The sequence below is a fragment of the Scleropages formosus genome, chromosome 8 (genome assembly GCF_900964775.1).
Source record: "Scleropages formosus chromosome 8, fSclFor1.1, whole genome shotgun sequence".
Classification (NCBI taxonomy): Eukaryota; Metazoa; Chordata; class Actinopteri; order Osteoglossiformes; family Osteoglossidae; genus Scleropages; species Scleropages formosus.
The window spans coordinates 4,019,797-4,032,558 of NC_041813.1; the positions used below are offsets into that span (position 1 = coordinate 4,019,797).

Sequence of the window (12,762 nt, forward strand, 5' to 3'; positions counted from 1 at the left end):
GAAAAGCACCAACACTCCATTAATATTTCATTTGGTTCTGCTGTTTTAATCAGTTTACATCTACTGATCAGGTAAGTATGTCACACCTTGCTGTAGCAAACACTGTTTTCAAAATATTCTAGTTTATTCCCTACTTTCATTACTTTTCCAAATGCCTTAATATAATGTCAATGTCAATTCCTGTCCTGCTGAAACAGCTGAATGCCCTTCCAGGTAAAGTACCAGAAACATGGCTACACATTAATAACAAATCTTCTTTCACAATTCCTCACAATATATTCGTTACATATATTTTCTATATATGGTTGTGATCCTAACATTTTTGCATAGAACCAACCTTGAAGACTTAAGGGTAATAAATAATTTATAACAAGATGTGGCTAAGTAAAAGTGTTGGAAATAAAGTTGTTGAGCACCCTGGACTGAAGGATCCACAGCCTCTCTGGAGAAATGGCAGTTCAAGCAATGAGGAGAAAGAGAGAAGTTTGTATAGCAGAATCGCAAAAATTAGCAGGTATGGGCTTACATACAGTTTTGGTAAATCGAGATCTGTTTATAGAAGTCCGTTAAGTCTTCCTGATGGAATTTTCCAGAAGTTATTGTGTTGATATTAGTACATTGTTAATACTGGGAATCAATACATGTCATTCAGAAACAACACACACACATTTATTTATATGGGGACGTTTTTGGAAGCGGGCAAAAAAGAGGAATCCCATCACCTGTTTTGGAGGTAGGTGCTCTTTTTTCTTTACTCGTTGCACTGGTTATAAATCCTTCAAAGTTGCATCTGCTCAAGGACACAGCTGAAGAAGGCTCTGCGTATGAGCTTTGCGTCTGTCTGCTTTTGATTCATGTGTCTGAGTTTTCAGAAGAAAATGAGTTTTTCTTTCTGGTTTATTACAGAAAATCGGTGCATACGTGCTACATAATGAGTGGAACTAACCTGAAGTTCATACAAAATTGCTCTCGAACAGCGGAGGTATCGTCGGTTTAACTGCGTGACGATTCACAAATGCACTACGATAGGTTTATACTGTATATGTTTTTTGCAATATATATGCAACACGGATGGAATTGAAGCGAAAGATGTGAGGAATCTCTCTGTTCCCAGTTTTAGCAACTTAGCGGGTTCATGCAGAAGTCTGGTGACATTTCAGATATGACAGCACCATCTTGTACATAAAAGCAGCGCGGGCCACATTTATCTTGCGACATTTTAGAAACATTTCACGCGGCATTAGCGCCCAGATGCCTCGGCTGTCATCTCGCATCCCTGCGTCCCCGTACCCCGTCACGGTGGCAGCCGGGCGGGTCCTCGAAAACAGGCGTCGTTATAAAAGGGCTACGTGCTACAGGATTGCAACGCGCACTCTCGTTCTCATCCCGAGTCACGAGGCGGAGAGAAAGAGGCTTAGCCGTAACAGCCGACAGCCTGCAAACGGCCGGCACTCTGTATTTAATTGCTGTCATCAGAGACGAGTGGTTCGCGCGGCTCCGAAGTAGCTTTAGGCGGCCGGGTGTCAGGCTCGCAGGTGGAACGGCGCTTCCGCTAAACCGGAACACTCCTTTGTTTAATTGCTTTTGCTTCCATTTCAAATGAGAATGGCATCTCTTTAATTATTAGTTGTAAATCCACAGGGGCTGTCAAACTGGCTCTCTGGTTGGGCTGCGCTCGCAGAACGGATTTAAGTCCTGCTAATTCGTAAATTGGTTTTGTCGTCGGTTGTTAATTATTCATAACTTGCTGCGGCTACTCCGTGCCTCTTTCTTCCTTCTTTTAAAGCGCTATTGACGACTGAAAAGTTCTTGTCCGGAACTAGTTTCTGCAGAAACAAAAATTGCCTTCTTAAGTCTGGAAAAACCCCGTCAATCGGTTGCATCTTTAAAATGCAATTAGTTACGCAATGTCTTGTTCACTTTGAGTGATTACAGAGGAACAATTTTGGATGTCACTGCTTGCTTAGAAACATTTACGTGAGGCCACGTTTTTTTCCAGGGCCTACATGTCTGAAATACGTTAAGTAAATAATTTTGCTGAAGAATGTGCTCAGAGAAATTAATAGCCTCATTTTGTAAATGTGAGCTAGAGTGGAGTTTGTCCCTGGGATTTAAATCCACCTTCAGAGGTCACATTTAAAATACAGTAGGCCTGCTGTACAATCTAAAGGACTTTAATTCAGACATTTTAAAGAGATCGCCTTCATGAGAGCACTCTTCCGAAGACATGGGAAAACATACAACTCGTAATAAAGTTATACCGGCTCTTCGTATTACGAGACGTTACATTTCCCAGTGTCTTTTTAATAACGTTTTTATTAGCGTTGTTAAAGTTGACTTCGTTTTATTTAGCGTTTGATAGCGTTATTATTTTTCTGTTTGTTAAATTCGGTTTACACCTGTGTTTTCATTCCATGGCAATAGTTAGCGGTAGAACACATCGAGACAGAATAGGAATGCGGGACTGAAATACTCAGATTGCTTGCACAGTGTTTACAGCTCGTGTTGGGTGTTGCTGAATAATAATAATAATCGATAACAAAATGATGAATGTTGCACATTTGTGGGAGGGGACACTCTATGTTCTGCAATAAAAAGAATATGTGAAGACAAGGAATATTTTGAATTGTTGAAAATGTTTCAATTTAGCTTGGGGTTCATAATACCGGGAGTAGCAGGTAGCTTAGTGTGTAAATGCAGCAGCACTACTCCTAAAGGACCCAGGTCCAATCCCCACCTTTTGCTGTGTTAGCCTTGAGCAACTTACCCTTAATTTCTTCATGAAAATGACTTTGCGGTTTAAACAGGTAAATCATTGCAAGTTACTTAACGCTGTAAATCACTCTGGAGGAAATCATTGTCTAATTGGTCCGTGTACATTGCGTTCATTCATTTTTTGATTCGACACTGAAAAACAAAATGTGAATTATGATGCCTTCATTCTTTTTTTAAAAATAAAAAACAAATGATGTATTGACTATGTTTAAAAACCATCTTTTGCTCAAAATGTAAAATTTATAAACCTTGCATAATCCATCAGTGGCTTCATCGAACATGCTGGCTTCACTCAGAGTCATCCATCAGTTAATATGGATCACTACGTGCTTTTGAAAAGCAGCAAGAGAGTGACAATAAGGGAGGATGACTTGTCCACCGAGAAAATTGGCAGGATTTTTCAGGTGCTACTTCTTAAGAATCTTATAACTAATTATGCATGAGTGTTAAAGCACCGTGAAGTTCTAGGCTCTAGTCTTAGGTTAGGCTACTTGTTAGAATGGAAATATTGTTCACTTTAGGGCATTCATATTTGGTATTGTGAGATTTTGATTTCTACTCTTTGTATGTTTAAGTGAAAAGAGAAAATTCATAAAATCCTTTTTATGTGTGTGCTCAAACAATAAAAAGGCATTTTTCTCCTTTTTCTGCAATGTACGCAGACCTAATTCACATTTTGTTTTTCAATTTCGAATCAAAAAACGAATGAATGCGGCGTACACAGACCCTAATTGAATGAATGTCGTGCATTTTTATCATAGCTATGTCCTAGACCGCTACAGAACCAAATCGATAAATATATATACTATTTATCGATGGCTTTGTCCCTCTTGTGTTCTTAGGAAGGGGAATCAGTGTAGTTCTGGAACAACTGTCAGAAACTGACGTTTTCCTCTCTCAGCAGTTAATTTTACTCTCATGTACTCTAAGAAGATGGACTGGTCGTCGTACTGCGAGGTCAAGAAGGCAGCTTTTTGTAGGGACCATCTGTATTAGTGAGCCCACAGTAGGCCATCAGTCTGTCTCTCTTATGATTTTAAAAAAAAAAAAAAAAAAAAAAAAAGTGTTTGCCAGGTTTACTTTCATTGCATCCTGTCTCCCTTTTTCTTTCAGTCTGTGGGAGTCCTGTGATTTTTCTGATTTGCTCCTTTGTAAATAATCAGGGAAAAGTTCCTGTTTGAGCTTTCGGGTATTTTAAGGAGCGTGCCAGCTATAGCAATTTGTTTTGAACATAGCGAAAGCTAGCAACAGAGGGAATTTTTATCTCATTCTTTGACCTACTTTTAAATTTCAAACTGTGCCTTCCTTTTGTTTTTTTTTTTTTTATTTATTTAAAATTTTTTTTTTTTTCCCTCTGCATCTAGCCCTTCCCCCCCCACCCTATTTTCTACGGTCATTTGACAACTGAAAACTCATTTTTTAAGTTCAAAGGCAAGTTTTGATTCTTTTTTCATTTTTTTTTTTTTCGAATAAAGACATTTTGACGAGTTCTTATTTTGAGCACTAGTCCACGGATGGGGCCGTGGCGCTTTTGGAAAAGCTGCTTGGGAGGGGAATGCAAACAGGAAATGAGTTTGGTGGGCGAGCCACCGGAACCCAAGTGCTGCCCAGCTTCCATATCTCAGACGTGCCAGTCCCGCGAGCTCAGACATGCAGCTTATCATACCGACTTGTCCCCGGCCATATTTTGCATAATTTTACGGTATGGAATTCAATTAAAAATGTAAACAGACTGGATCTGGATGGATCTTACAGAAACAAACCGATGTGAATATGTGAAATGTGTCAGCAGAGTTTCAAAGGTATATTCCTTTAAGAGTTGATGAAAACAGTACACTTTTGATGTATATAGTGCAGCTAGGCATTCCTGTTGGGCTGAATTGGGTCGTTTATTTTTCTTTTGCTCATTTAAGTGACATGAAAGCTTACGACTTTTGTAGGAAAAAATATTTGGTTTTGTAAACACAGATAAATTTACCATTTTCAAGCTATGATGTGATTTCTGTATTAAAATATGGCCCTACCATTCTGTTGATAACAGATGCTACTGAATCTTATTCTTCAAGTAAAGCAAGTGAAGAATTTTTCTTTTATGGATTTTCATGTAACTATTGTTTAACCTTGATAGAAGGGTAGCGTCCAAGAAGCACTGTAAAATCATTTTTTCTGTCTTAAAATTTACCCCAATATAATTATTACAGTCAATCCAGCAAGTAAACAAATGTCACTGTTATCTACCCATTTATCATCGTCCGTGAAAATATATAATGGATTAGTAATTTTGGAATTCTCTACTTTGTTTCAGCATCTTTTAATGAGTTTCTTAACTGATCATAGTATGATGATACTTTATGCTACTTGTTGATTTACCTCAAACTCTGTATGAGCCTTAAAGTCCATCTTTGAGAGCAAGACCTTGACTGAATGTGTTAGCTGTTGTATGTTCCTATTGATTTCCTGTCTGAATTAAATGAAAAGGAGGGAGAAGGACAGAAAAAATTAAGCAAGGGTACGCAGAGAAAATGTTTGCCCATTCCCAGAGAGGTCCAGGCCAGCCCCATTGTTGAATCGATGGCTCTTGCTGTTTTCTTTTCCCCAGACACATTTTAGAAATTGTAGGCCATTAATTACTCGTAAGCCTACACAAGTCATACAGAAATGTGAATATTTAGCCTTGGCTTGTCACCATAAAAAACTTTGAATTAGTTTTCCAAGTTACACTTGATTGAATGTTATACTCTAAAATTTAGCTAAGAACTTTTCCTCAAAGGATCACCTGTCCACATATAAGAATGTATGGTGACAGGCTATGTATGTGTATATGTATGTATGTATGTATGTATGTATGTATGTATGTATGTATGTGTGTATGTGTGTGTGTCATATTTCAAATGTCACCAGGATGAATTGGCTCACTTGCTAATACTGTTAATAGAAAGATGTGTCACGTCCTTCTCTTAATGCGTGTTTATATACCACACTTCTATATACAGGGGAAATGGGGAAATTACAGGCATTTTATAAATATTATAAATTTTTTTCCTGCAGTATTTAGTGCTTATTGTATGTCTGCGCTATCACATTCATTCTGTATATTTAACATACATTCTGTTTGGTATAGCATACAGAATATAAGATTCATATACAAGTGAAAATGTATGTGCTTAACCGAAAAAATACCTGCACAATATTTACATGTATTCATACATACCATTTGGGGGGCTGCCAGAGACTCATGGTTTGATGTTTGGCTGTAGAGCCTTGTTGTAGGCTTTGATACTCCTGATTTGGATGCATGTTAATATGCACAGTATGTAGGTCTGGACACATACAATGCTCAAGTCCATCAGGTACATTTTATGGCTGAGATTCAAAAAAAGCATGAAGTTGGTGCCCAAATGTCATTTTTTTTCTCCTCCAGAAGTAAAGCTGGTCGATGCTAATGGAATTATATGGCTTGCAAATTTGAAAAGAACAATCCAATATAATTATCTTAGATTAAATTAAGTATTTGAGTTTGGGTGTGTGCTGAGCTAATTTGAAGTGATTTTTTTTTTTTTTTTTTTTTTAAATGGGCAACCCTGTATTGTATCGCTGCAGAAGAGCAGTCTGTTTAGTTATGGTGTCCCAAATGATATTAACTTAGAAGAATGGAAGTTTTGTTGAACGTGCTAGACGAGTGAAGTTGTTTACTATGAGTTGCTTGCTGCAATGAGATAAGTAGAATCATTCGCATCAAATGCAATTTCATCTCATTTTTTTGCATTACTTTACACTGTTAAAGTTATTGGATATATTTAACTGTTTATAGGTTTGGATTTCTATGTAATATACCTTTCTCATCTCCCCCTTTTCATTGTCTTTGTGCATCCTAAAAGCAATTGAAATACAAATATTGACACCCCCCCAAAAAAAAAAAAAACACATTCAAACTCTCACACTCACAGGTACAGTTGTGACTGAATAGTGCTGGTTATGTTTAACCTTTAAGTTTTTCACCTAAATTATTTTCCAGTCTTGCATCTGTGTGTTTTTTTTAGTACACTGGAAAGCGAAGAGTTCTGGAAAATAAAGTATATTCAGTATGAGTTTCAAATAATTCAGGATGCATACCAGCTTTTACATGTCATGAAGGATTTTTGTGCGTGGAACCTTACAGCAGTCTTTGTCCACTTGAGCCCAGAGAGCTGAGAATTACGGTAGCGGGTTACAAATTCCTGCACTGGAACTGCGACGTGTGCAGACTTGCTTTAGTGATGTCATTCGGTTTGTCAGGATTACAGTTGTCAACAGTGGCCGTGGCTGGGTTTTGCTCAAGGATGCATTAAAATCCCCTAATTCTTAATTAAGATTTTATATAAAGCTCAGAGGGGGAAGTAAAGGCTTGTTTTACATGTGCTTTAAAATATAACAATACATCAATTAACGCAGCCTTTAGACTGAAATGCACACTTCTGGGACTTGTTCAGCTCGCAAGTTTTTCTTACTGAGGAGGTGGTGAGTGAGATATGTACTTCTTTGTGAGATCATGAAGTAAAAAGGATATCCTGGAACTGGAAGACTAAGAATTATATTTAATACACATTATATTTAACCTTCTACAGTTTTGAACTTTGGGAGTGTGTCCCTCTTTCATTATTTCAATATACACTGAAAATTAGTGAACATAATGAAGGAAAAAATGTGTGGTTTTCTTCTAGTTAAGAATGAGCTACAGAGAAGACACATCCCTTTGAGTTGCTGTTCAAAAATACGACATTGACATAGTCAACATATAAAATGTCTGGTGTTTCATGCCCCTTTTCCTACTCAAAACTCTAGTTGTAGACTTTTGTGCGTATTTTTTTCAGCACTTTTACATCTGCTGTCTTTGAATGACATACGTTATGCTGGTTTTTGAATATCACAGGCCTATATTGGCATCGGTCTCTCCCACTGGCCTTTGTCATGTTGTCCTAACACTGTCTGTGATGCTCTATTTCCATTGCAATAGCTTGTGAGGATAGCTAACAGTAGTAGAGCAAAGTGACTTACCTATTCTGTCCATGTCTTTTTCCGCCTTCTCCCTCTCATACAATGCTCTTCATGTAGGATTGTTTTCCATAAGTCACCCTGTTGTGCAGAGTTGAGATTGAAGAATTCTTCTAATAGCAACACTGAGGTTTGTTCAAGGTTTAGTGATCATGTTGGCATATCATAAATCAACCACTCTATTACTCTATGTACGGGCAGTTCCTAGGTTACGAACGTCCGACTTGCGTACAACCTGTAGTTTACGAACCCCCCCCCCCCCCGTAAAGCCTGTTATATTAAAAATTCTAGTTACATACAATGGTTCATAATAGCAAACGGGTGGTACTTTGCAACGCTCATCAAAACATTTCAGGTGTACAGCATTTTGTTGCTTTGAAATAAGACAAAGACGTCGTTCTTTTCAGTCAGACCGCGTTGCTGTTAACAGTGTCTCCCGTGTCTTACTGTATTTGGCTTTATTTTTTTGTTTGTTTTTAATACTCCTAACCATCGCACCAAAGCGTAAAAGTGTTGCAAGTGATGGGGATGCATCACAGAAAAGGGAAACAATCACGATTGAAACTGAAGTGGGAATGATGAGGCGATCAGAAAAAGGTGAAATGTCAACATCATAAAGCATATACTAAGACAAACATTTGACTAACTGACGTTAGATATGAAGCGGTACCTAAGTTTCCAGACTTGAATACAAATTCGACTTAAAGACAGGTTTAGGAATGGAACTCTTTCGTAATCCGGGGACTGCCTGCGTGCACACGCACGTTTTTGCTGAAAAACTTTCTCTCAGAATGCTGTGGCAAGTAGGCGACGCATCTGCTGTCGAAAGGCTTGGAGAACCGCAAGCTGAGAAAGTATTTTACAGTGCATCTGGCCAAAAATTGGCAGAATAATCCCCTTAAATGTGTCCTCACTCTCATATGTAGCCTCTGTTAACAACTTAATAAATAATGTTTTATGAAATCTGTCATGAGAAAAAAACGGCTATAAATACACGGGCGGAAAAACGTCTACTTTTCCATTTTCTAACATGGCGCGTGTGAATGCGCGGGCACGGTCGTGTTTTTGTGTCCTGACATCAGCGGAGGAGTCGTTAATCACGGCGCTCGGTGGAGGAGAACGCGTTCACGTCGCAGGTGGCATTTCGCGCTTCGCCGTCGCTTGTTCGACGCGTTGACGCATTTATGCACGGAAACACTTTCGTTTAGCCACCGGGAGCCCTCTGCGTCTCTTCTTTCTGCGTGCAGGTACTGTGGATTTGTTAGAAATGATCCAGGCCAGCACACAGACACCACACGTCCTCACACGGAGGATGTTATTCAGCTGCCGAAAGAAAGGGGAAAACTGTTAGATGGTGCTAATTTATATTTATTCATTTAGTTGGCGCTTTTCTCCAAAGCAACTTAGCGTTAAGGTTATGATTACTTACCCATTTATACACCTGGGTAATTTTTCTGGCAGAATTTAGGGTAAATACCTTGCTCAAGGGTACTAGCCCAGGGTGGGGACTGAACCTGGAACCTTTGCATCCAAAGGTAGGAGCCCTAACCCCTATGCTACCAGTTGTCTAGATAGGGGTCATGTGGAAAGTGGAAGATGGGAAGATCTTCTGATGGACCAAACATTATATTAACACAAAAAAAGTATTAAGATAAACATTATGCTGGTGCTAGATGTGGGTAGCTGCGCTTTCGGGGTGCTCCTCTTCGACTTCATTAACATAGCGCCCAGTGCTTTGATTTACACCTAAAAACAGAATTCTCTGCCAGAAGTTGTTGAGCAACTCGCACACATTTGCAGAACCGCTTGTCCTATCCGGGGTCGCGGGGAACCGGAGCCTAACCCGGCAACACAGGGCGTAAGGCCGGAGGGGACACCCAGGACGGGACGCCAGTCCATCGCAAGGCACCCCAAGCGGGACCACGGTCCAACCCACTGCGCCACTGCACCCCGTAGTATTCTTGTTGAGCAACTGAATGATTTAATTGTTTTTCCAGACAGAAATAATCTCGTAATGAACACGGTTAACTCCTGTTAAGGCTAGTTGGCCAGTGCTGGAATTTCTTTATCCTGCTTCATCTCAAATTACATACACATGGTTAATAGAGTTAATGAAGCTGCAATGTAATGCTAATCTGTCTAGAGCACACACTTGACCCCTCGCATCGTGGACAATGTCTGGATTATAATCCTGCGAATGCGGCAATACTGCGACGATGATGCGACGGTGCCTGAGTCGAACGCTCGCATCGTAGGTGCGATAAATGCAGGCTGGTGGTGTTGCCGAGGCTCTACTTTCGTTGAATCAATATCGGCGCAGAAGGTAGCGCTTCCACGTGTTGTATTAATCTGCAGGGTCCTTACCCAGCATGCAGCATATAGAAGCTGGTCTGTCTAGCATCCAGGCGAGTTCTATTTATTCCGACATTAAACACAAGGTAAGGGAAGCAGCAAAGCAGAGAAGGGACACTTAATCTCAGAACGAAAGGGGAGCCTGAGCGCGACTTTAATATTTATTTCTCTGCGTGCCGCTCCTCGGCAGAGTGGCATCGCTGCAAATCCCACACGAGAATGCGTTTCCTGCTGCTCGCCACTTCCATTCTGCTTATTCATCATTTTTCCCTCCTTATCTCCCTTCCACTTTCATGCTCTCTCACTCCCTCTCACAATGTCGCCCTCGCTCTCGTTCCCCTCTTGTGATCGAGGTATCATTTGAGGTGCCGCTGGCATATTTTTTACATCACAGGGATGCGGTTAGATGCGGAAAGATCCTCCCCTCGCTGCCGAATCTGCGCGTGTGAACCGACTCGCTCCAGACTCAGTCGTGGTGTGTCGAAGGCAAATTCAATGTTTACTTTTGGTGGGTGGCGGAATTTTCTGGAAGATTTAGGGAAAAATTGGCTGTAAGGCTGCACGAGTCTGAAAAATTAATACTCCACATTACTTCAATCATTTACTAGATTTTTCTAATTGCTGCTTGATGATTCATATACAGAATATTCATCAAAGTCATTTTTGAACTGCTGTCTCTCGAGAGAGTCAAAGCACAGACGGAGTTGACAGATGCCTCTTGCGTTTACCGATGCGTCGGTGACATTTCGCAGCTGTGAGTTGCGGCCTCGACCTTGTGCATCTCCAGCCGGTTAGTTTCGGGCTCAAATCTCAGACCGGGTGCGGACGGAAAGGTGGTTTTCGGAGGCCGTCCGCACGAGGTCCGCGGCAGGCGGTGACCGATATCGACTCGTGGGCGGTCGACAGGAAATCATCGCACCTCCGCCGGCCCTCCTCTGGCCCGGCGTTTGATGCCGGACGAGCTTTCTCCTGCCCCTGGCATCGGACGTCGGGAAGCAAGTCTCCGAAATAAGCTTTCCGTCAAAGCGGCCAAGCGTGGGGAGGAAGCGTCGAGCGCAGCCGAGAGGAAAGGAAATTTCCTCCGACGCCGCGGAGCGCCAGGGCTGTAATTGCCTGGCACGAGATTTGTGTTTCTGACACCGCAGATTGACAGCGCTGCATTCAGGCTCTGGGGATCAGCAAATTACCTCAGCGGCCGCCGACGGAGCGGCGGAGAGAGAAAAGCAGGATCGGGACCGTGTACAGATTGCATACCGATTGCAGCCCTTTGGACCCATATCTTAGCTCCGGGTAGATATGGCTTGAAGAACCTGTCTCAAAAAGATAGCTTAGCCCCCGTTTTCTTCCGTGGGAAGCCTTGCGCCTTAGAGCTGAGGTGTCGCACGCCTAGGAGTTATGGCTTTATGAACTTGCTCGGCACATTCTCCCGAAAGCTGTAATTGGTGGAGCTCAGCGATATTTTCGAGTAACTGGATGACGTCTGGAAAACGTCAGTCTTCATTACCGTATCCTTTTCTTGTGCCCTGTCGCCTATTAGCCCCGCTTAGTAAATACATAAGACGCATACACATATATTCCTTCGGCCCGTCTTCCTTCTCGGTGCTGTCGTTTTGATTGATATTATTGAACGTTGTTATATTATTATAGAATTATTGTGGAACTGATTTTGTTTTAATCTTAAATAATAAATGCAAATTGAAATAAATGAGCAAAGTTTTATTTTTTCCTGGTGTGCTTTCGTAAATATATTTATTGAAATGGGCAGCAAGCACATAAATTCAGTAAAGAAATAAATAAACCGAGGAGGAGAGAAAAGGAGAGTTAAATAAAAGGGCAGGTCGATGTGAAATAGGCCCCGCAGGCTCCCTGCGTGGCATTGAGGGGATCTGCCTCCGATCGATGAGGCCGGTCGATGATGACGAGAGACTGCGGTGATGGAAATTCTCTTTCTCGGGCTGCACCCACACTTGGACAATCTGTGGGGAAATAAATAAATGTAAAATGGCAAGATGCTAATGACAATTAGAAATCTATTTGTGCATGCTTGTATCTTTGTGTGTGTGTGTGTGTGTGTGTGTGTGTGTGTGTGTGTGTGTGTGTGTGCGCGCTTTTGCACACGCTTATGTTAATCTCTGTTCACACACCTTCCCTGCTGCGTGTTTACCGTGTTCACCGCGTGCATTTTGCCACTCCTTTCCTTGCTCACCCATGTATTCCTGTGGCGTTTTGTTTTATTTCCTCTATATGCAATAAATCTGCCGTTTGCCAGCGTCGCATGTGCCAGCAGCTTCAATAACTGTAGTATAGCCACAATTTTTCACATTTTATGGCACCCTTTCCTCCCGCAATTCAGAGACGTGTTTCACGGGAATTGATGACTCTAAATAGCTATTACTTTGTGTATGTGTGAATGAATGAGCGTGCGGTTGCCTTGCCATGAACTGATTGTCCGGGTTGTGCCCTCGGCACTGTGACCTTACATTCGAAAAGCATTTATTGATAATGGATTGATGGACGGACATAGAATGTATTATGAAATTGTGACGCGTGGTCCGCAAAGGAAGCAAAGGTTTGTGCATCAATTTAGGAGGTTGGGCTGTTTGG

General features: G+C 41.2%; 1 protein-coding gene across 21 annotated transcripts in view; it reads left to right on the top strand.

The window, feature by feature from the left end:
* nrxn1a (neurexin 1a) overlaps positions 1-12,762 on the top strand; it is a 330,335-nt gene that overhangs the window by 26,126 nt on the left and 291,447 nt on the right. The window lies entirely within an intron of this gene.